General features: G+C 41.4%; 1 long non-coding RNA gene across 2 annotated transcripts in view; it reads left to right on the top strand.

The window, feature by feature from the left end:
• The window catches only part of LOC123957816, a 28,071-nt gene extending 9,489 nt beyond the window's left edge, over positions 1 to 18,582 (top strand). For both annotated transcript variants that reach the window (XR_006821901.1, XR_006821900.1), the window contains 2 exons: positions 1,277 to 1,355; positions 17,503 to 18,582. This is a non-coding gene — a long non-coding RNA (uncharacterized LOC123957816). The remainder of the gene's footprint in view (positions 1 to 1,276; positions 1,356 to 17,502) is intronic.
• The last annotated feature ends 3,184 nt before the right edge of the window (positions 18,583 to 21,766 follow it).

A 21,766-nucleotide genomic window follows, 5' to 3' on the forward strand; every position in this document is an offset into this window, starting at 1 on the left:
ATAATATTAATATTATCCATGTGACAAATGTATTGGTTACTCCATTTTGTTCATTTGAAAAATCTGAACTAGAATTAATGTCTATGGAACCCTTCTTTCATAACTGCTGAAACCAACACGTCCTCATACCTAAACCACAAAATAGGTTGATTGTCAAGTGTCTCATAACGACATGTACTGTATGTACAGCGACAGGCTCACCGGACTTTCAGTATGTTACGTAAGTCACGTGATTTTTAACACCTCAAAACTGTTGTAAAAAGGGTTGATGTTTGGTTAGGTTTAGGCAACAAAACTACATGGTTAGGTTTAGGCAAAGATAATGGTTTGGGGTAAAGTTAGTAAATTTAGGTGAGGTAAGTCAGTAACGCTATTTAACTATTAACTCAACATTTATTTTTACAACTGGAACGCCTTTCTCCGGTGTGAAATTCCTGGGTTTGAACCATACGACCTCCGTACATGCACTTTGTCGCTATTTATAATACATCGTCTGGCTTCCCCCAGATGCCCGCCCATGGGTCTGGATCATGTCGGCATCAGTTTGAGTCGGGGAGTGAGAACGGGTTGAGTAGAGAAGTTGAATGGTGTGTGCAGAAACAACATGCTCATTTGTTTGTGGGTTATTTTGTCTTGACCTGAGGTGATGGGCAAGTGGAAACTTTAACCTGTTGGTAGTGCTAAAAGTCAGAGGATCACCAGATCCTTCTTTTTCTTCATTCTCTGTACCAATCTCTCCGCCAGTCCATCTAATAGGTTTTGAGATTTTTCACCCTGGACTAAAGCGTTGAACTGACAGACTGTCTGTATTGTCACTAAATCTGCTAACACGGCTAAAAAGTCTATTTAAAAGTGAGGAGAACATGTTCTGCTCTTGGTCTGACCTGACTGAAGCCGACAACTTGCAATTTGAGCCAGAGCCAGAATCTTAATGACTGTAACCCAGCCTCTTTATTCCGCACTAACTTTTAACAGTTAATAACGGTTTTTGTTGTTTTACTTTTTTCCCCCCTTTAACACAACTCCTACAGACTTTGTGCTGCACAGAGCGATGCAAGCATGGTGTTGATGCTGTAGTACACGGCCCAGTCCTGATTCAACCCCCTCATTAACGAACAGAAACACCATCCGTGGGGCTTGGCTGTCACTGTTCACATTATGAGTTCATAAGCCCATCTCTAATTCATGGTGGGGAGATTACTGTGTGTAGACTGTTGTGTGTTTGGGAGAAGTTTCAAAGGGAGCTCACTGGTTGATTTCGTGCTTTCCATTTCAGTTGGGTTAATGAGTCGGACTCAGAGAGACAGCCAGAGTACGAGCCTCGTGTTCTTGGAGCTGGAATCTTTCAGGAGAAGGTAATTTATTCTGTTATATCTCATTTCTATGTAAACAATGGGTATTGTCATCTACATTCTGCCTGTGTAGTGTTTTGGGGTTGAACACATTCCTATTTTTCCTCCCTAGGTGTTTTTTTCTTCAGGTTATTATTATTAATATTGGTAATATTGGTCAGTAAAAACACAGCTCTTTCTGAGTGGGATTCATCTTGCAAGACAGTTTTTTTTGTTTAATTTCATTTGCAGAAATTTTAATGAACATCCTTCAGGGTTTGCATATATAATTAATTGCTGTTAAAAACTGTCACTGTGTATTTTTTTTTATACCTAACATGCCAGTACGACTCTTTGGAAATGTATTGTAAGCCTCTGTATATTTCATCATGTGACCGCTGTGTACAAGGGCATTATCCATACATCACTTACTGTTAGTCAGTATAAATACTTTATATTTTAAGGCTCATAGTTTTTGTGGTGTAGGTGTTACTGAAGTCAAGTAATCCCACTTATTTAAAAATGTTAGTCCCATTTCCAGACATAATACTAAACTGATTATCATAGTATACTGTTTTTGTAGAGAAGTCATTGTACTTGACACTTTTATACTAATAGAAAATGATAGAAATGCACAGATGCATGTCAATCAAGCTGTGATTTTGTAATCTGCATGTGCTGCTGCCACTCATTGTTACAGACCCCCACAAAAACAAGCCTTTGGGTTAAAGATGGACGTAACTGCAATGTAGAGATGGAAATAATGAATCACATAGCTGATCTGACTCATTTTCTTCAGTTCACTGATAAAAGCACCATGAAGGTCAATGAAAGCCCTCAAGAACAGCACTGGGCTGTGATGATTCTGACACAGTGGCCACACTCTGTGTTGCAGGTCCCGTGACGCAAACTGGCACAAAAAAACCTTTTCCTGTGCACAATTATGAAAGAAGAATCAGCTGTTTTGAGTATCTTACAAACACTTTGAAACAAGGTTTTGCGGTTCAGTTGCATTCTGGGTAATGTAGGTGCTAGTGTTGTAGTCAAGACCACCCAAACCGAGACCAAGTGAAGGCGAAGACCAGAGTTTATCGACACCGAGACAAGACCAAGACTTTTAGGGGCTGAGACCAAGCCGAGACCAAGACCGAGGGAGGGCGAGACCGAGTCAAGACCGAGACCAGTTCCCCACATTACATGACACACAATAATAAAATGTGGAACGAGATCACAGGTACTTCTCAGATTGATCTGAAAGATCCACATTCCCATTAAAACGCCCACATATAAAAACTAAGAGCTGAAATGAACATAAGCATCTTTATTCAACGCTCCTTTTTCATGCTTACCATCTCGGGGAGCGGTGGCAGTCGTTACCGGTAACAACACATTTTTAATTAGGGTTATTGGTTGCATTTGAAGCAATACGTTTTACATCCAATCAAAGTTAGGATGTTAACAAATAAATCAGACCATGTAAAAGCAATTTATTGATATTCCCAAAGTTGTGGTCTTGACTGGACTTGAAATAAAATCGAGATTGAGTACAAATGTGGTCGAGTCCGAGACGAGATCAAGACCATCCAAAAGTGGTCTCGAGACCAAGACCGGGCTCAAGTACTACAACACTAGTAGGCGCCAGTATTTTACAAATAGTAATAAGACATTATGTCTGGTTTGGTTGCTTCAATTTTTGATCCTTTGTTTTAAACTGTCATTCAGTCTGACAATGTTATATTAGTGCAACAACACATCCTCATACCTAAAATACAAAATAGGTCGATTGTCAAGTGTCCCAAAACGACATCTACGCGCATTGGCAAGTATCAGTCCAGTGACAGGCTTTAGTGTGTAACATGAGGTTAAAATGTTGTAAAAATGCCGTAGTTTGTTTAGGTTTAGGCAACAAAATTACTGGCTTTATGAAAGATGGTGGTTTGGTCACATGGTGTAAGTCATTTATCTTGAAGTTTGTCAACTTTGACTTTCCTCCTTACATGGACTCTGTCACTCTTTATACTACGTCACCTGACTTCTTCTGCCACTAGAGGCGTAACAAAAAATGCATCACAATAAGCTGCTGCATAATCAAACTTTACGGCACTTTTTCTGATGAGGACTGGCTGAGTGCAATGATAAACCAGTGGAATGCTCTTTTAATACAATCACGCGTCCACATGGATTGGAAGAGACGCATTCAGCCATACTCACACAAAACTTTTATTAACACTGTTCTCCCACTTCAACCTATAAAGCAACAAACTGCCACAACAAACTGGAAACGAACGAAAGTCACAAGAGTCACATAAATGAAGGTACTGGTGCACACAACACATTTACTGCATCGTTTAATGAGTTAGGAGTGAACTTTGCCAACTTTGCCAAGTAGTTACAAACAATAAGGCCATGTCTGTACTGGAGACACAAAGATGAAACTGATATTGATCTTCTCATCTGACTCTGGGCAGGACAACAAACAACCGCATTTCCCAAAATGTCAGTGTGCTTCTTTAATTAGGCATTTGTACACTATCGGCAAACAACAGCTCTGACGTATTGATAGTCATGATTCTGCTGGACACCTTCGCCTGGACACGACAGCTCTGAGCACTCGGCCTGGTGTGAAATTGAGCCCCTCTGGTTGGCATCTGCTGCAGAAAATACCTGATCCTCATAAACAAACACAGTCTGCCTTCGCTGCTGCTTCTTCAAGCCCGTATTCACACACCAATCAATGAGGGGATCCCACACACTGATACATAGGCCAAGAAAATTGGCTTTCTTCTCCTTCAGAAGATTCTGGTGATTACCTATATAGTGCTGTTGATTGGAGATTGATCGCAGGTTGAAATTAGACAGCGGTGGGTCCCCCTTTTTGTGATTTGTGAAAGGCTTGATGCACTGATAGAGTATGATAGATAGAAAAGGAGGAGCAGGAGCTGCCGACAGCTGAGGGCACGCCACAAAAAATCTCCATCTTAACAAGTCATTTAGTCTGTTATGAAGTCCTCAGTATCTTATTTTCTTAAAACAAGCACCGAAAATTGCCAATTATTATTATTTCAACGCAAATCAGCTTGTTTTTAGATTTTTTCAATAATCTGTCAAAAATATTTTAAGCATCAAAGTGTCAAAACCAGTAGCTGCCAGAATAACAACAGCAACTCATCAAGAAACAGGTTAACTGAAATAATTAGGGGTGGGTCAGAAAGACAAAACCTTTTTTTGCAACTGCACTAAAAAAAATAGGACAAAGCAAAAACAGACATAAATCACTGCCCAGATATATCACACTTCATTTTAGTGACCACACACACAAACTGACAATTAACCGTACAGCAGTGGTTGGAAATAGGTGGCCAGAACCGGCCTGCCAGCAATAATATCTGGCCCGCAGCCAGATTACTTTGATAGCAGAAAAATAAATACATAAATAAATTCATAACGGCTTGTGCTGAAATAGATCTCAGTCACTCACATAATCGCTTCCTCTTAAGTGTCTGTGTCTCCAAAACAAACGCTCGAGTACGTTTTTTGCAGCCATGCTTTATGTTGAGTTTATTGAGGGCTTTCACTTTTTGAAAAGTTCTGAAGTACATTCAAAAGAGTCTCTGGCTTGCTTGACACACCAAATAAGTGTCCATAGGTTTATGAATGCGGATCAAACGCCGGGACGCGCCCACATCACTGCAGCACATGCTTTATCATGAGCATGTGCTGCAGTGTCCTTATAATGAATTTGTTTAAAAAGGGAGGAAAAAAATGTTAGCACTATGTTGGGATCAAACAAACAACTCTCCCAACGGGAATCCTGCACACTACCAACTGGGCTAAATGCGCACACGAGTATCCAAGGATTTGGATCATAATCTGATGATGATAAAAGTCTGAAATAGCTGTGTTGTCTGTGTAGAAGATTGCTGAGGTTCTGCCTCATGTTAATGGCTGGAGAGGTCATAGTGTGTTCCTGAGCTACGAACCATTTCTTAATTCAGACTTCCACGGCAACAACGAAGCAGGGAGGTGGCTTCTTGGACTCCAGCTTCGAATGTTTTCTCAAAAGCAATCATTAAGGTTTTTAAAATAACTTCAACTTCAATTAATCCCCCCCGGTCTCTCTGACTGGATCGGCGGAGTGGAAATCAGTGGAGCAAATGTTCTGTAACTGTGGAAGCCTACAGGTCCGTCCTAACATTGTCATAGGGAGCTGCTGTCTCGTGTCTCTTTCTTTCACGAGGGATAAACCTCAGCAACACTCCACAGAAAGTGGTTCAGCAGCATCAGCCAGTGAACCGCGGACAGGTGTTGTTTCAGGTTTGTCTGCAGCTGTAACACTTAGGCTAGCAGTGAGTTGGTGAGGTGACAAGCCTTACATGTGTTGCTTTCTAGCTAGTTAGCAATTAATATTATACATTTATTAAATTATTTTCCGTTCTTCTTTTTCCCACTAATGTTCCCATTCCCTTCGAAACTGTCAAACTGAATGAAGCTGCTTTCTGAAGCACCAGTTATGTTTGAAGCTTCGACATCATCGGTCCCGTGATGAAGGATAAAACATGCCAAACGTCTGGTATGGTCCTTTTTAAAGTGGGCCACACGAAAAAATGTGAACATAAATGATCAATCACAGCTCTTATTTATTCCAAATAATATATTTTCCATTAGTGCACAGCGGGAACAAAGCATTCTCAACCCATTGATAACATTTATTCCTTGTTTGATTAAAATTAGATGTTGAAGGCCAGTACTAAGCCTAAATGTCTGCTTCGTTTTTTCTGCTGTGTGCACTTGCCTGTCTCTGAAAGTAGGAAAATAATACGGCAGCAGTAGAAGTTTCTGGACTCCTATCTCTCTCTCAGTGATGAGCTGTGACTTTGGAACGTGAATGCGAGACGAGCGAGGTCACCACCGCTGAGGGAAGAACATTTTCATTGTACCCCCAGAAGCAATTGTATTCAGGGAAGAGTTAGAGAGAGTTATTTTGTAAGAAGAAATGTTCTGAAGTGCTCTTTGAAAGACGGCTGGCTCCCCCTTTCATTATTTGCAGTATCTAAAGCAGAGAGAGATACCGCCATGTTAGCAGGAGGCTGACTGAGAGCTAAGTGCCCTGACTCTGACAGCTCTGCACAAATGCATATCAGCCAGAGCCGAGATGGGAACTACAGAGAGGTTTAACTCATAAAACATTTAAGGGGCTGCCTCAGATTGCACTTAGAAAGTATTTAGAGCGGTATACACAGCAAAAGATAATGAGAACAAAAACGTGGTGGCCCCATGTGAACCCAGAGTGAAAGTGTGGATGAATTAACACAGAAAACCTTAGACATTTGGTGCTCCATTTAAGAATTCACCTACGATATCCTCCTGGTTGAGGGCGCTTTAATCAATATCTCTGAACACGAGCGAAATCTAAATAAACCACAGAAGCTCAAGTACAAGACGGGATGCTCCTGGCAAGAGCCGCTCAATATACAAGCAGAGGGATGTGCTGCCTTCACAGGCTCATGTTTGGAGTTTTTACGCCCAAATAAACTCAATTTTACAACAGCGCTAACCTGATCTGAACCAGAAAATGGACCCATATGCCCGGAAAATCTCTCAGCAGGCTCTCACTGTCATTTCTCCCAGTCAGCCTCAGTGAAGCTCTACAATATAGGGAGAACAACAGATTCCTGCACAGTGCACAGACACTTGTTTCATATATAGCAAACACAGCAGTAATACACTTTTTCATGTGGAATTTGGGTTTGTTGTCTCTTGTAACCCCTTCAAATATTAAAGCAGTGGTATGCAGTAATTGTGTCTTAAAATAACAAATTTAAAATTATATTGATGCTACACTGCCTTGTGATAGGGCAGTTCTGGGCCCGGTGGACTGGTTATTATTGCATTATGCAGCAGTGAAATCCCAGGCATGAAACTTTAAGCGACAACAACATGATGCTTTATGGCACCATGTCACACACCAACAAGACTCTAGAGCAAGCAAGCTATAAGTAGAAGCTAGCTCGGTCTTCTCAGTATGGATATCATGGCCATACTTGCCAACCTTGTGACCTCTTTTCTGTGTCACATGCATCATAGGAAAGGAAATTTAATGTATCTGTGTTGTTGTCCGTCTGGAAACAGTAGAGAGAGAGAGAGTTGTAGGACTTACAGTGCCAGAAAGAGGTTGTTGTAATAAAAAAGGACAAAAATAGTTGTCAATATTTGTCATAAATCGTGAGAGAAATACGGGAGAATTGTGACCCTGGGAAGAAACCGGGGGAGGGCAATGAAAAGCAGGAGTCTCCCGGGGCATTCGGGAGGGTTGGCAAGTATGAACATGGCAGAGGCTGCCAAGAGAAAAGAGAAGAGTGACAGAGCAAGAGACAGGAAAAGAGTAAATATTGGACTTTGACCCGTTGACGTGAGCTTAAAGAGCTGAAACGATGCAGGACAGATGGCCCTCTTTCTGTTACTGGACTATTAAGTTACAACTTATTAGCTGGTTTGCTGTATCTGGAGGGATCATAACAAGTGCAGGTGTACAGCTGCCCTTGTTTACAACAGCGATGAAACTGTAGGGGCGCCAAATCTTAAAAAACACCAAATCTTACATAATGTTTCTATAATTTCCAAACATCTCAAAGTATGTTGTGTATCAGGCCTGTTCCATCAGATGAACATATTCTAGCTGCTTTGTGCTTGATTTTATTAGACATTGTTGAAAACCTCTGTATCTTCAGTGGAATTTGAAATGAAGGTCTTCTACAGGTTTATGCACTGATGCAAGAAATGTGATTTTGTAAAGAGAAGCAATGACAGGATGCTGAATTAATCATATTTTGTATACATCGCCTCACAGAGCAACAATAAGCAATATGAACAACCAGTACTATTGGTCTGTGGGAGGAAGCCGGAGAGAACCCACGCAGACATCCCACCCCTCGTCTGCTTTTTAAAACCTTATTTTGGGGCAAAGTCGTCAAACGTTTTCAGCGATTTTTATCAGATTTTCCGGCTGATTCTATTGATGTAGTTTTTATGTCCCGGTGACCAGTGAAAGTGCAGCTCTGGCTCTCCCCATTCATTCAGATAGCCTCATCTTGTTAGTCCGTAAAAGCTGCCCGAAGGCGTTGCCAAGATGGCGGCCGAGTGGCGTGACTTGCCTAAAAGGACTTTGTTATACTGTACAGTCCCCTCTGAGAGGTGTGGGGAGGCTGCTAGCAACAGCCAAAAGAGCAGGAATATGTCTTTCGGTAAGTCTTCCTTTATACATGTTGTTTCTTCTTAACTGGCTAGCCTGCCACTAGCACATATACATTCAAGAGTCGATTGCTTTTGTTCAAAGTTGAGGCATGTGTGTGTGAACTCTCGGTTCAATCCCCGGCTTCCCCAGTCCACATGTCGAAGTGTCCTTGGGCAAGATTCTGAACCCCGGCATGTGTGTGAATGTTAGTTTCTGTCTGAGCACTTCAGCTCAGTGTCTGAATGGTGAATGCTGTGGTCGAAAGACTAGAAAGGCGCTATACAAATATGGAGCATTTACATTTAATTCTGCTGTGGAATAATAACTAAACTGTAATTTTTTAAAATGAGTAAGAAACGATTAAGTAACAAGTATACCGATAATGCAATTACTACTGTAATAAAAAATGTTCTCACTTCTTTTTTTCGTATTGAAGTAATTTTATGTTTGTTTTTTTAATGAATAATCAACAGTTTAACCGTTTTAAATCAGTGCTCAACTGCAGGTAACCATAACAACATGCTACAGATTCTGTTAGCAGTTAACTTTAAAACCCAGAGGAGGATTTAAACTCAGCCAACCTTTGCTGTGCGATCTTAAGAGACAATCTCATCTAAATTGCATGAACAATAAAGATGCTTTTAATTTAGTAAAACTACTGAGCTCATTAAATGGACCATAGTTATGTAAATTGTTGCTTCCCAAGTTTAGGGACTTTAGGGACAGTAACAGCAAAATGAATGTAAACCTTTGCATCAACAGCTTCCTTTTGTCCGGTCTGAATTCTGAAAACATCAGAATGACAGACACTGAGGCCTTTAAAAGCCGCAAAGAAAACATTAAAATCAAATCCAGAACTAAAAATGAGGATGATAATGAGACAATGATCTACTGTTTTGTGTCCAGTTAACTGCTGTGTTGTAATCCAGAGCTATGTCAAAGTGAACGGCTGCCGACAGCAGGGGAAAACATATCTGACGGCTGAAACTCAGTTTTGCTGCCTTTTAAAGCTTTTGCTCAAATGCACAAGAAAAGAAATTCAGCGATGCAGTTGGAGGGAAATTCCCTGGGTGCGAGGTTAGCAGCATGTGGTTAAAAGCAGCATGCCTGCATCGGTTTGCCCTCTTGTGAGAACAATTTCATCAACAGAAACTCAACAAGACCTCTCGGAGAATAAATTCTACTCGGTAATGAAGGAGGGGTATGCAGCTAGCGCAGGCAGAGAACAGTTTCGACTTTTAAATCTCCATTATTTACACCCAGCCCGCCTTTGATATCTTTGGTCTCTGAAGAAATTCTCTCGTGTCGATGGTCCAGCCAAGCCCGTCTGAAGGTAAACCCGCCAAACCGCAGGGGAGCGACACCGGCTTAACGCGATGATGTCAAGTCACTGAAACATTTTCATCATCCGGCAACAGTGGGGGAATGTTTTCAATTAATTCTTTTCATGATTTAGTAATTCCAATTTCACTGAACTTAAACGGATCACAGGAGCGGTCCTGTGCTTCCTCCTTTTCATCCCTCCTCTCACTTTTTTGTTTTCAATTTCTGCAGCCATTATTTTGTTCACACTCCAAGATGTCTCAGTGCTTCAGTGTCATCATGTTAAGGTATTTTTTTTCCTCTGGCAGTTCCAGACCTACAATTCGGAGCACTTGTGATTCTCTGCTCCTTCTGTCTGGCAATCCTATCACCCCGACCATCTACCTCTCCAGCAGCCACTCCATTCTCTGCTTATGTTTGTTTAATACTCGGTGGAGTTGTCTGCCCGGGATTGGGTGTCTGAGGTGTGATGCTGAGAGATTTCCAATTGATGGGATGGAGAGGATAGGAAGGAGAGAGGGGAGAGCGAGAGGAGGTTATAGAATTGGAGGAGAAAAGAGAAGAGGCCGAGTCGATGGGCGAGCAAAGTGTTTTGGTCCAGAAAGTATCTGGGCAGACTATTTACCGCAGAAAGAGATGACCAAAGTCGAATGGAAACTGAAAAGACTTCAGTGGAGTGCTGGGAATTCATTTTTCATGAGAAATTGCACAGTTTTGCACCAGCGTATTGAACCGCAGTACTTAAATCCCCTTTTACTACAAAAGGCAATAGAGCTCAGCATTTAAATGATGATCTGAACTCTGTTTGGCTTCCATTAAATCCCTGCCACTGCTCCTTTGAGCCAAATGCGTTGTGATTTTTTTTGGTAGATCAACTGGGTTTATGTGGATAAAGTCATTAAAACTAGAGTTTGTCAGCGTTCACTTCCGTGGATAACATCGTGTTGGGGTCAACAGGTCAGCACTTGAGAAAACAACGGGAAGGCCCTGAAGTTTAACCTCTTCGTGCCAGCTTCTCGTCAGGTGAGCAACAACTTGTACGTCCTCTCTGAAGACAAAAAGCTGACGTCAGACAATGACCCAGTTCCAGGGTTCCCAGTATCTGGATGTCTTATCTGGATAAGGAAAAACACATGTTAATGAAAATGTTAGGCTGAGACTTGATGCAAGAGGTTAATGACGACACCGCTGGAGATACTGGGCTATACGCATTTCTATTTATAGTTCAGCGTCTGATTTCACTCGTTGATATCACCATAGCAATACTGGATGGATGTATCGTACGTGATCAGGCCACATCATGCTTTAATTGTTTCCTCCACAATAATTGTGTTTTTAATCTTTCATTACATATGTGATATAGAGAAGGTTTCCCTATAGGTTTCTCTTCACTGAATGGAAGGTTGTTGCGGTTACACTCACTGTGATAGAGTGGCAATCACGGTACACAGGGGGTTTACAGTGTAGATAGCTTTCTCTTTACTAAGAAAGAGAAGACCAGTGAGCCTGTGTTTTGCTTGCTTGATGGGGTCTTCACTATCAACAGTCTCCACTGACATTAGAAAGTTGCAGGAGAAAAAGTGCAGTACTTTAGATGGTATCTCCAAATCTGCAGTAGCCCTGACATGTTGTTACACTTTATAAGTATCAGCTACGGCATGTCTACGTACATAGCCACCAGTATTAGGTAACATATCTTCCTTCACACGCGGAGGATAGAACTGATGAAGAAAAACAATAATCATGGCAGAAATGGGATTGATGTGTTCAGTGATTCCATCACATTCTTGTTTTCTGAGGCACAGCTAGTGGTGACCCCTGGTTTGAACCTGGTTTCGTTTTCATTTGGGTTAAATAATGCACATTTTGAGGGTTATGCTAATGGTCGTACAAATAAATGCTGTGGTTTGCTATCTGTTTGGGTGGTGATGGCGCATAGATAAGATGCTTGCCTTTGGGGTAGGAGACCTGGGTTCAATTCCCACTGTGAGACATCCACCATTGTGTCCCTGAGCAAGACACTTAACCCCTCGTTGCTCCAGAGGCGTGCAACCTCTGACATGTATAGCAATTGTAAGTCGCTTTGGATAAAAGCGTCAGCTAAATGAATAAATGTAATGTAAATGTATAACATCTGAGTGGGATGAGGAATGTGGGTGGCGGGGGTTCAAACGTAAACGGGCATGTATGCAGAGACACACTGGGTCAATACAAACATAGTGTGTTCAGTCAATTTTATGGAAGAAGAGATAATTCAGTATCTTATGTTTGGCCTGAGGGTGGCGCTAGAGGACAGAGCCAACCTCTGGGTTCATTCATGAAGCCAGAGAGATGAACCCTGAAGTATTAAACTTTTTGATACTGCAATACCTGAGATACTTGAGTTTCAATGCCGATACCAAAATCTTACTTTTTCTGCTACTTCCCTACTTATCTAACATTTCTAAGTGTTAAATGTTTTCTAAGTACAAATGTTTGTCTATATGAAACCTAAATTTGCAACATTTTTATGTAAAACAGGAACTATTTGATCAAAGAAGTAAACAGGATAATGAATCTTAACTAGACAGTCAGTGCTGACTCTTGGTACTACCTGCCGATACAAGCCTGTCATCAGATTTTTAAACTTTCATTGCCATATCTAGAAATGCTGGCTGCTGGTGATAGGGCCTAAAGGTCAGGGGGGTCACCAAAATCATAGGGACTTCATAAAAATAGTTTTGAGATACCTTGTCATGGACAAAAGAGCTGGTCAAGAGAACATTTTAAACAGATGGTGACAATAGTCAAAGGGTCAAAATACACAAGGACCACAAATACCCATACGATACTTCATGACAATCTGGTCAGAAGTTGTGGAGGTTATCTTGCTCTGGACAGACCAACTGACACCGCTATCCTTGCTGACAAACAGCTCAGCAGTTGGGTCACATGACTGTGCTCAGCTGTCGGCCCTGAAGAAACATCACTCAACTTGTCAACATCTGTCGCCGCCAAACACATCTCCCCCAATGTGATTCTACAACATCTCTAAAGTGCAGTCAAACTTTTACATCAGCAGCCACAGAGGGGAAACCCCCGAGGGGACGAGTGTTAGCTGGAACGCTGCCTCTCCCTCACCATCCATCACCATCAGGAAAAAGGTGCCGTCTGATTGCCTTGCCCTCCCTGCCATCATCCTCTTCCTCCTTTCATTTACCGTTGGCACTTGTCCAAACACTAATGAGGATTGGCTCGTGTGGTTTTTTTCTGCAGATGTGGCGTTTTTTCCCCCCCTTTGTCATATAGTGTCGGCGGCCAGTTAACGGCGGCGACAAAACTCTTCAAAATGTCAGAAAGGAGAAAAATGGCGAGGGAGCCTGCGGTCAGCAGTTTGGGAAGAGGAGTAGGGAGGAGGTGAAGAGGAGGGGGTTGGGGGGTTGTAGTAATTTAAGGCCCCGGTGTGGAAATGCTGGTCCTTCCCGAACATGTTGGACATGCCTCTGTTAATGAGCACTTTAAGTACCCTGCCAGCCCTCTTTAAACATCCCCATCGTGATGCAAAGTGGGGAAAAGAGGCAGCTTTTAAAGGCAACATATGGCTGCCGAGGATCTTCCACTGATGTATTGTCACGGGAGACTTCCCCTCCCTGGCTCTGCTGCTGAGGACGGGCTCTGAAACCAAGCCAGATGTCCATGTCTTCACAGATACAAGCCCCCCGTCCTGATGTCTCGCTGCTTTATTGGCAACGCGCAGTTGGTCGTGAATGTTAAGGCTGTTCTGACAGGGCGACAGTAATGATAATGACGATGATTTTTATGGTATGGTATTAATAACAGATGAGCATAGTGATTAAAAAAGTTGCAGGTACATGAATTATACAGTTGGGAGAATGACTGGAAACCAACTTTGATCTATTTTTCTTTTCACTGGTAGGGTTTTATGTTTGTGTGAATACCCAGGGCAGGAACATTTAAAAAGTAAAATGATGAAATCGCTTTGAACATGCCCACCTACAAGTACAAGCTTTCATAATTTAATCATGTGAGCTGCTGAATGTCTGATTGCTCTCCCAGTCATGGGGAGAGGATTTTCTTGACCTCTTTAGTTGTTTTTCGACATTGTCTGCATATCATATATCACTGAGTTTCATCAGTTTTTGTTTTTATTTCCATTCTATCACTGTGAAAACAAACCGAAACTAGCTCATGAAAGTAGCTCATCTACATAAAGTTCATAAACAATGTAAAGTGGATTTTAAAATCTCTCAAAATCTAGATGTGAAACCAGGTCCAGGGCAATCTCCACGCACTCCCAAAAGACCACATATACCGGAAACATTTAGTAGAAATTTGTTTTCTGTTTATTGTTTATGCCAATAACATATATTTTGGTTTTATTACGACAAACAAAAACTGCTTCAAAAACAGCCACGTGTCTACAGTTTCAAGAGTTAGTTGTCCTTTCATAATTAAGGCCTTTAATCAATATTCATATATATAATTTGTTTGCACTTTTGCAGTGTTTGTTTTGTGCCATCATTTCCTCTGACTGTACTTGTTGATCATGATGAACTTACTTCCACCTGACAGAAAAAAAGAATTATTTCCATGCATACACATCTCCTGCTTTCCTACAGACACACTATTAAGTGTTGATGCAATTTATTAGATTTAAACAAGAAACAAGAAATCAACTCGGGAAGGGGAGTAGTGATATTATGATGTGCTAGCATGTTGTTTTTTTAAACACCTTGATTGTGAACCTAGCCTTAATTTTGCAGAGTTTGGCTGCACTTTCCTGCAGGACCTTTCTCCTTTTATTGCACTTCCTGTCACCTTTCTCTCATTCTTTACATCTGCATTACATTTATTCATTTAGCTGACGCTTTTATCCAAAGCGACTTACAACTGCTATACACGTCAGAGGTCACACGCCTCTGGAGCAAAGAGGGGTCAAGTGTCACAGTGGGGGATTGAACGCGGGTCGCTGACACCAAAGGCAGGCATTTTATCCACTGTTCCATTACCACCACAGTCGAAGCACTGACTGGACTGGACTGACTGGTCCAGTTCACCACCACAGTCCAAGCACTGACTGGACTGGACTGACTGGTGACAAAGATCATATCATCATTACTGTAGATCATCAGCCCCCTGTCTGCTTTTAACCTGACTAGCTGTAGCTGCCTCATGTTGTTTTGATTCACACATTCCATTTTGCATTTTTAACACTCGCCTTACACTCCAGGCCACCAGTGGTCCCATGGTAAGTCGGGGCCTGGTGACACAGAATGACAAAAACAGAATGAAATGAGATGGTTTACGTCATGTTTAACATGCCTTGGTCCAGACCTCTGAGTTGCCACCAACATGTACGATTTGTTCAGAAATTCAAACCATTCAGGCTCACATTTAACGCTGATCAGGTTTTCACACTTTGCCAAATTATTTTGAGTCTTTAAAGATGCATCTCTAAACTATTCAGTTAGAAAATGATGGGATACAAATTTGTGTATATGCTGTACATATCTATTTGTATATACATGCCAACCAGGTGTCTATCTGTATGTGTATCTGGGTCGGTTTTCGTGATGAGCAAGTGCTTGTACAGATGCCTCAGCGTCATGATGACTAAACAGCTATGTGGGATATATATATGTAAAAAACCTAGGTGGTATAGAGCATGTCATCAGTTTTGTAAGGCAAGAGTCAGCACTTTCCAGGCTTAACTGAGAAGTCTGATGTTCAAATTTGTCTGTCAACAGGACAGCTCTCAGAACAGCATTATCAAGCGGCTGACAAATACCAGTAATAGTTTTGTAAAATACCAGTCACCTCTGTGGAAGCTCTGGTATAACCGTCTTTTATAAAAAGTGCCAATGTTTAATTCATATTTAATTTGTGCTTTTGTTTTTTAGGATGTGTTGTGTGTCTAGAATGGACCTTGAGTCTGACAGTAAAGTTGAACTTAACTGATATAACTATACTGTATATATCACGCTGCCACTGAATAATATTTTTAAACATGGTGTTGATTTCCAACTTTGCAGATGACACCTTGCTGTATATGTCTAAGTCACTAAGTGATATCAGGTGTTCAGTTTATTATTGATCACATTGACCTTTGGATATCATCAAGCTTCCAGCAATTGAGCAAAAAAAAAGCTGATGATCAATTTATAGAAACAAAGGCACAATGTCTAGAAAGAAGCTTGTCACAAACTTCGATTGGTCCATCTTCCTGAATCCAACATTTGTGTTATACAGGAAGATTGCAAGAGTATGGTTGTCTGTCTCTTGTTCATGTTATTATCTCGCCTTTCTATCATATCTTGTTCTCGGTCAAAGCTAAGGTCTGAATACAAATGTCTTGCTTGCACATTCCTGTGAAAGCTGATCAAAGCACTGAGTAAGTGTCATCCGACTGTGGCTGTAGCTTAAGTTGCTTGTTGCTTTGTTAGAGTTAGTGTGTAGAGTAATATTGCATGAGATGCTCAATAATGCTACAATTAGCTACTCTAGGCTAAGGTTAGTTACTGTAAGCTACTCCACTACAACAACAGTGTGACTGACTCACTTATGTACACCAATATGATCAAGGGCATTTGTATTCAGTCAGAGTCTGAGGAGAAGTAGGCGTTAGTGTGTAAACAGCCTGCCAGATGAACCTTAGGGACTCAGAATCTGTTGACAGCTTCAAGAGCAATTTAGTTTTCAATGGAGCACTTCAATGACGTACTTGTAGGCTACTTCAGACAAAGTTGTAGTATTTTTGATCTGGATTGGTGTTTCTTTAAACATTTATGAATGAAAGCATGATTGATTTATTTGGATGAAATATATTATATGTACATTTTCAGAGAATATAAGTAAAGTTATTTTTTTTTAAAACCCTGCATAGATCCTTTTACATTTTCTGAGGAGAACATTATTGTTAAAAACCTACTTGGCTCACTTGGACTTGTCACGTCTTACCTTCAACATGACAAAGATGAGCTGATCAGCTCAATTGTCCCATCAAACAGCCAATATCACACAGCCTGAAGGTAAGATGGCACATCAGTGATAGTGCACATCAAGGGAGACGACTCTTTGCCTTTTAATTGGCTCCAGCAGGTCATCTCTACTCGGCTCTCATGTGTCTGGGAGAATATGCGAGACACATTTGGATTTAATTCTCCTACACTTTTGCTCATTTGATTTTGTGCTGGGCCTCAAGAAGAAGAAGAAGAAAAAGGGGGGGAGGAGGAGGAGGGTTAATTGAGAGGGAGAGCTGGTTGAAAAAAGCACAGAATGACTGGAGGTGACACATCGAGAACAAGAGTGTGGGTTTAAAACATGAAAGGCATGAAGGGGGAGGGGGGTGACTCGGCCGACCCGCTGGATTGAAACACCCAGAGATGGAGAGTGACTCATCTGAGATAAAAGAGGGAAGTAGAGGCTGCTGCTGCGACAGCTAATGAAGAGCTCCTCCAGCCGCTGTCTTCTTCACATCCAGCTCTCATTGTTTATTGATGCATTGCCCTGAGCTTCAGACCAGAGCAGCCGATCACCACTTGCCCATCACACCGTTTAGAGGCCTTTAGCATAAAAGCAATAATTTTTAAAGGCTTTGACTCTGCTGCACTTCAAAAGGGGCCTCGGTGGCCGTGGTGTTGGGGGAGCCAAGACCTGCCGTGTTTCCTGAACGGAGGGGTAATGTGAGTCGCCGCCGTCACCGATGCACTCCTGCACCCAAGATGCGGAAGACTTTGATGCAGCAGAGCAGTGAAGAGCCTCTCTCTGAAAACTAAACAAATACCCTCTCGATTGGCTGTGAAAGGGAGCAAATTAGGCCTGTCTGTTGAAGTGAGAGTGCTACATAATCAGCTGGAAGGAGAGAGAGAGGAGATAAGTGAGTTTTTGGCTGAATTGATATGCTAATGCAGTAAATTTACATGACCCGCTCATACCAACAAAGAAGAAGATTTAAACCACAAGAAGACACTTTGTTTTAAATTTTTATTGGTTTGGTGAAGTAATCACAGACACAGAGAAGCTGTTCAACTGCAAACAAATCTTTGTCTTTTCACATTTGTAACAAATAGCATTTATTTAAAGTTTTTAAAGGATCCAATCTAGATTTGGCGATAAGGCTGAACATGATACTGCATTTAAGAAACGGCCTAAAATCTTCATACTGGTAGAAATGGGTTCTAAGGCTGGCAAGGTCAGTTTATCCAAGCACTGTGGAACAAATTGATTTGTAATTTATTTTGAATATTAAAAGGTCCCAAGAGAAAGAACCATAATATATTTTGTGACCTCCTGATCACCTTCTTTAAGCACTAGCGTCTGAAACTAGCAGCGCCACTAAGTCTTCTGTGCTCATTGACGGCTGTTTGGAAAACAACCGAGCCAATCAGAGCTTTGCCCGACATAACAAATGTTAAGTTAACTGTACGTTTAAGTCACCACAGGCAAGCAGAACTGAGAGCAGCTAATTTGAACACAATGTCAGACTGTATAATGAAATAAAAACAATGGTAATTTGGTCTGATTATCAGGTTTGAATAGGATTTTTTTTTCCTCTGCAACCTTTCCCCCCTATACCTATACATTTATTATTTTGGAATGAAACCCTTAATACTCTCTGATTTGAAGTCATTATAACGTTTAGAACTCGCACATTTTACCTTCAAGCACTTAATAACCCCACTGGCACAAACTTTAAAAGCACCGTAGTTGTTCCCGTGCGGCGGTGGAGGGTCCACAGAGGTGACGCTCTGTGCTCCATATACGCGACTCAGCTGGGACTTACAGCAGCAGAACCAGAGGCCATCACCGTCCTACAGACCTGTTTACCATCCCGCTGTCCTCGGGACAACACCAGCGCCCCCTCTGCTCCACTCAGCTCAGCTCAGCTCAGCGTCTGCCATTGCCGCAGGGAGTCTGTGTCATCCATCCATCACCCCCGACGACAGGCCCGCAGGCAGCCATTCGTCTCATTCAATATCAGCCTTTTTTAGGGGAATCTGCTAATTAGCTGCGGTAACAATGGTAACAATTGTGCTGTTTTTAACTTTTTAACCTGCACTTCACCACCTTGGAAAAACTGCTAAGGTGACATGGGAGGGGGGGGCAGGCTGAGTTTGACTTTTTGGAACTTTGTGGATGGTTTTGCAGGAAAGCCTTATTTCCTTTAACACACAGTGTGTACAGGTCTGCGTTTTAGTTAGGGAAGGTTTAGTTAAGGAAATATAGTCGGATGGATGGACTCACATAATTTAAATTCATGTGAATGAATAAATTTAAGCAGCAATGGACTACCAGGGTCAGATTAACATGTTAGGTGCCTCTTTTCTATATATATTGTGTTTTAGACGTGTGAATTACCAAAACACATGTGCAAATGATCAAATGAATACAAATCACATAGTGAACCTGGGGCCTTTGAGGCCCCTGATCAGGGTCAGAAATTAGCACCCACCCCAGTGGTCTAGTCTAGTTTTTTGTAGTGAGTATACTGTGATTTTTCCGTCCCATCCTCATACTCACCCATTCCAGAGCGACGTCCCATAAGCACCACTACACTCACATACAGTATGCTTGTATATGTAATAGAGAGCATTGTAAAGGACTGCTTAGGATATGTGTTATCAACACTACAAAGGTTACAGGTGGGCAAGGGCATCACTGTGTGGTGATGGGGACAGAGAAAGGGCTCAGATTAGAGCTGCTAACAGTTAACCCGACGTGACAATCCACGTCCGTCCTGAGTGATAGCCAATGCGCTGTCTACCAGCAGCACTCAGGTGCTTGTCTACTAAACTCAAAAGGTGTCATTTGGTTTTATTTTTTTTGGAACAACTGTTGTTTTAAAACTCAAACTACTTTTTGTTTGCTTCCTGGATCCAGAAGAGGGATTCTTTGTTCAGATATGGACTCTGGACAGATATGGCAGATTTTAACTGAGATAAGAACTCATTTGTTGATGGTTGAACTGCGGGTTTTGTATTAAGCACCGACTGTATAATACACTGTGGTGAACTTTGTGTTTCTAATCATCTGTCTGTACCTGATGGTGATATTATTTCATGCCATGACTCGACTCAAATTATCTTTCTATAAAATTATTATAACGTCCCTTTCTAATCTGCTTCCTTCTTATCGTGGCTGACATATAGTAATGATAATATATTGATTGCGCCTCTTCAGTTGAAATACCTGGTTGTTAAGTAAGGTTGAGTGATTGTCCTGAAATACATGGGTCCTTTTTGTTTTTGTGTAAATACATTGAACATTGAATGACAATATTATTTACATGAAATGATGCCTAAATTAGCTGATTTTTATTCCTTCATTTAGCAAATACATTTTAAATCTGGGCAAAAGGAAAAAAAAAGTTAATTTCACACCCTGCCAGATCTGAGAGTCCATATCACTGATCGGATCACTACACGAGAAGACTGAGTTTGGACCTGGTCTGATGGCTCAGGTCTCGGTTACTAGAAAACTGACAGGACATGTGAAAACCTCAAGTAAAGGCCTTTTTTTTTAAATGACTGTGACATCCACCAATGTGTCCCTGAGCAAGAGACTTAACCATATATATATAGACATATATAGCAATTGTAAGTCGCTTTAGATAAAAGCGTCAACTAAACGACTAATTCTTTACTTTCACCTTTCATTAGCAGAATGGCACGTGAATATTGCAGATTTATGTGATAATCTGTGACTAATTGTAGTCGGATGTGTTTAAACTCTTTAGTAATTAAGATAAAACGTGTGTGTTTCAGTGTGAACACACTGTAAAAAAAAATCTCAGGTTTTCTGTTATTCAAAGCAAAGACGGAGAGCAGCCAGACTCTGTGTGGAAAGATAATAAACATGGAACTAGTTTTTCTCCTAAAATACCAGAAAACAAAAACAAAACACTAATTTCGTGAATCATAACAAGCTGTTGCATCAGTTGGCTCATCTGTATGTCTGTATGTGTGTGAGAGAATATCAATGAAAAAACACAAAGTGTCCCAGCATTCCCTTTTAAAGGTGAGGTAAATTCACACGGGGGAATTTCCTGCTTTCGGCATCATGTAATAACTCTCTCTCTCTCTCTTACACACACACACACTCTTCAGTCTCTGGGGTCTTTCCTCAGCAACCTCTGACTCTAAAGCTCTTTTCATGGTGGTGAAGTTGAGAGCGGCAGGGTGGAGGTTTGGTTCATCCTCCCGTGGAATTGGATTATTTCTGGATGAGGAGAACACCCCCCGCCTTCCTCCCCCCTCCTCCTCTTCCCTGCAGAGACAGACACATGCAGTTCATCATGCAGAAACACCCCCGCTCTGCTGGTGTCAGTGGGCAAGAGGGAAGATACCAGCGCTGCTCGGCTCTCTATCAACAACAACCGGTTTTAAAAGATCCACATAGTGAAAAATAAATTTTCTGTGTTGTTACCCAATTCCTCCCCACTTCTAAACCGGCTTCTTTTCCAGTATGATAAAAGCAACAATCAATAAAAAAAATACCATCTTGCTGGAAAGAAACATGATACATGGTTTTCTGTCCATATTGTATGTTAGTGGTTCCAAAATGTTCGTGCTTGTGATGGCTTAACATGAAGCAACGTGTGCGACCCCACGTCACAGGCTGCATATTTAAAAGTTAAAGCTACACAGTATTTCATAAAGATATGGTCATGCTAACAGCTCTATGACTATGCAGTTAGGCACAGCGGTGCATTGAGCTAAATGCTAATGTCAGCGTCGCAACATGCTCACAAAGACAATAAAACACATATGTTAAGCAATTAACACATGTTAAGCAATTAATGTTTACCAATGCGCCATCTTGCTTTAGCGTGTTAGCATGCTAATATTTGCTAATTAGCAGTAATGGTGCGTTCCAATTGACA

Source organism: Micropterus dolomieu, linkage group LG19, assembly GCF_021292245.1.
Source record: "Micropterus dolomieu isolate WLL.071019.BEF.003 ecotype Adirondacks linkage group LG19, ASM2129224v1, whole genome shotgun sequence".
In the NCBI taxonomy this organism is placed as follows: Eukaryota; Metazoa; Chordata; class Actinopteri; order Centrarchiformes; family Centrarchidae; genus Micropterus; species Micropterus dolomieu.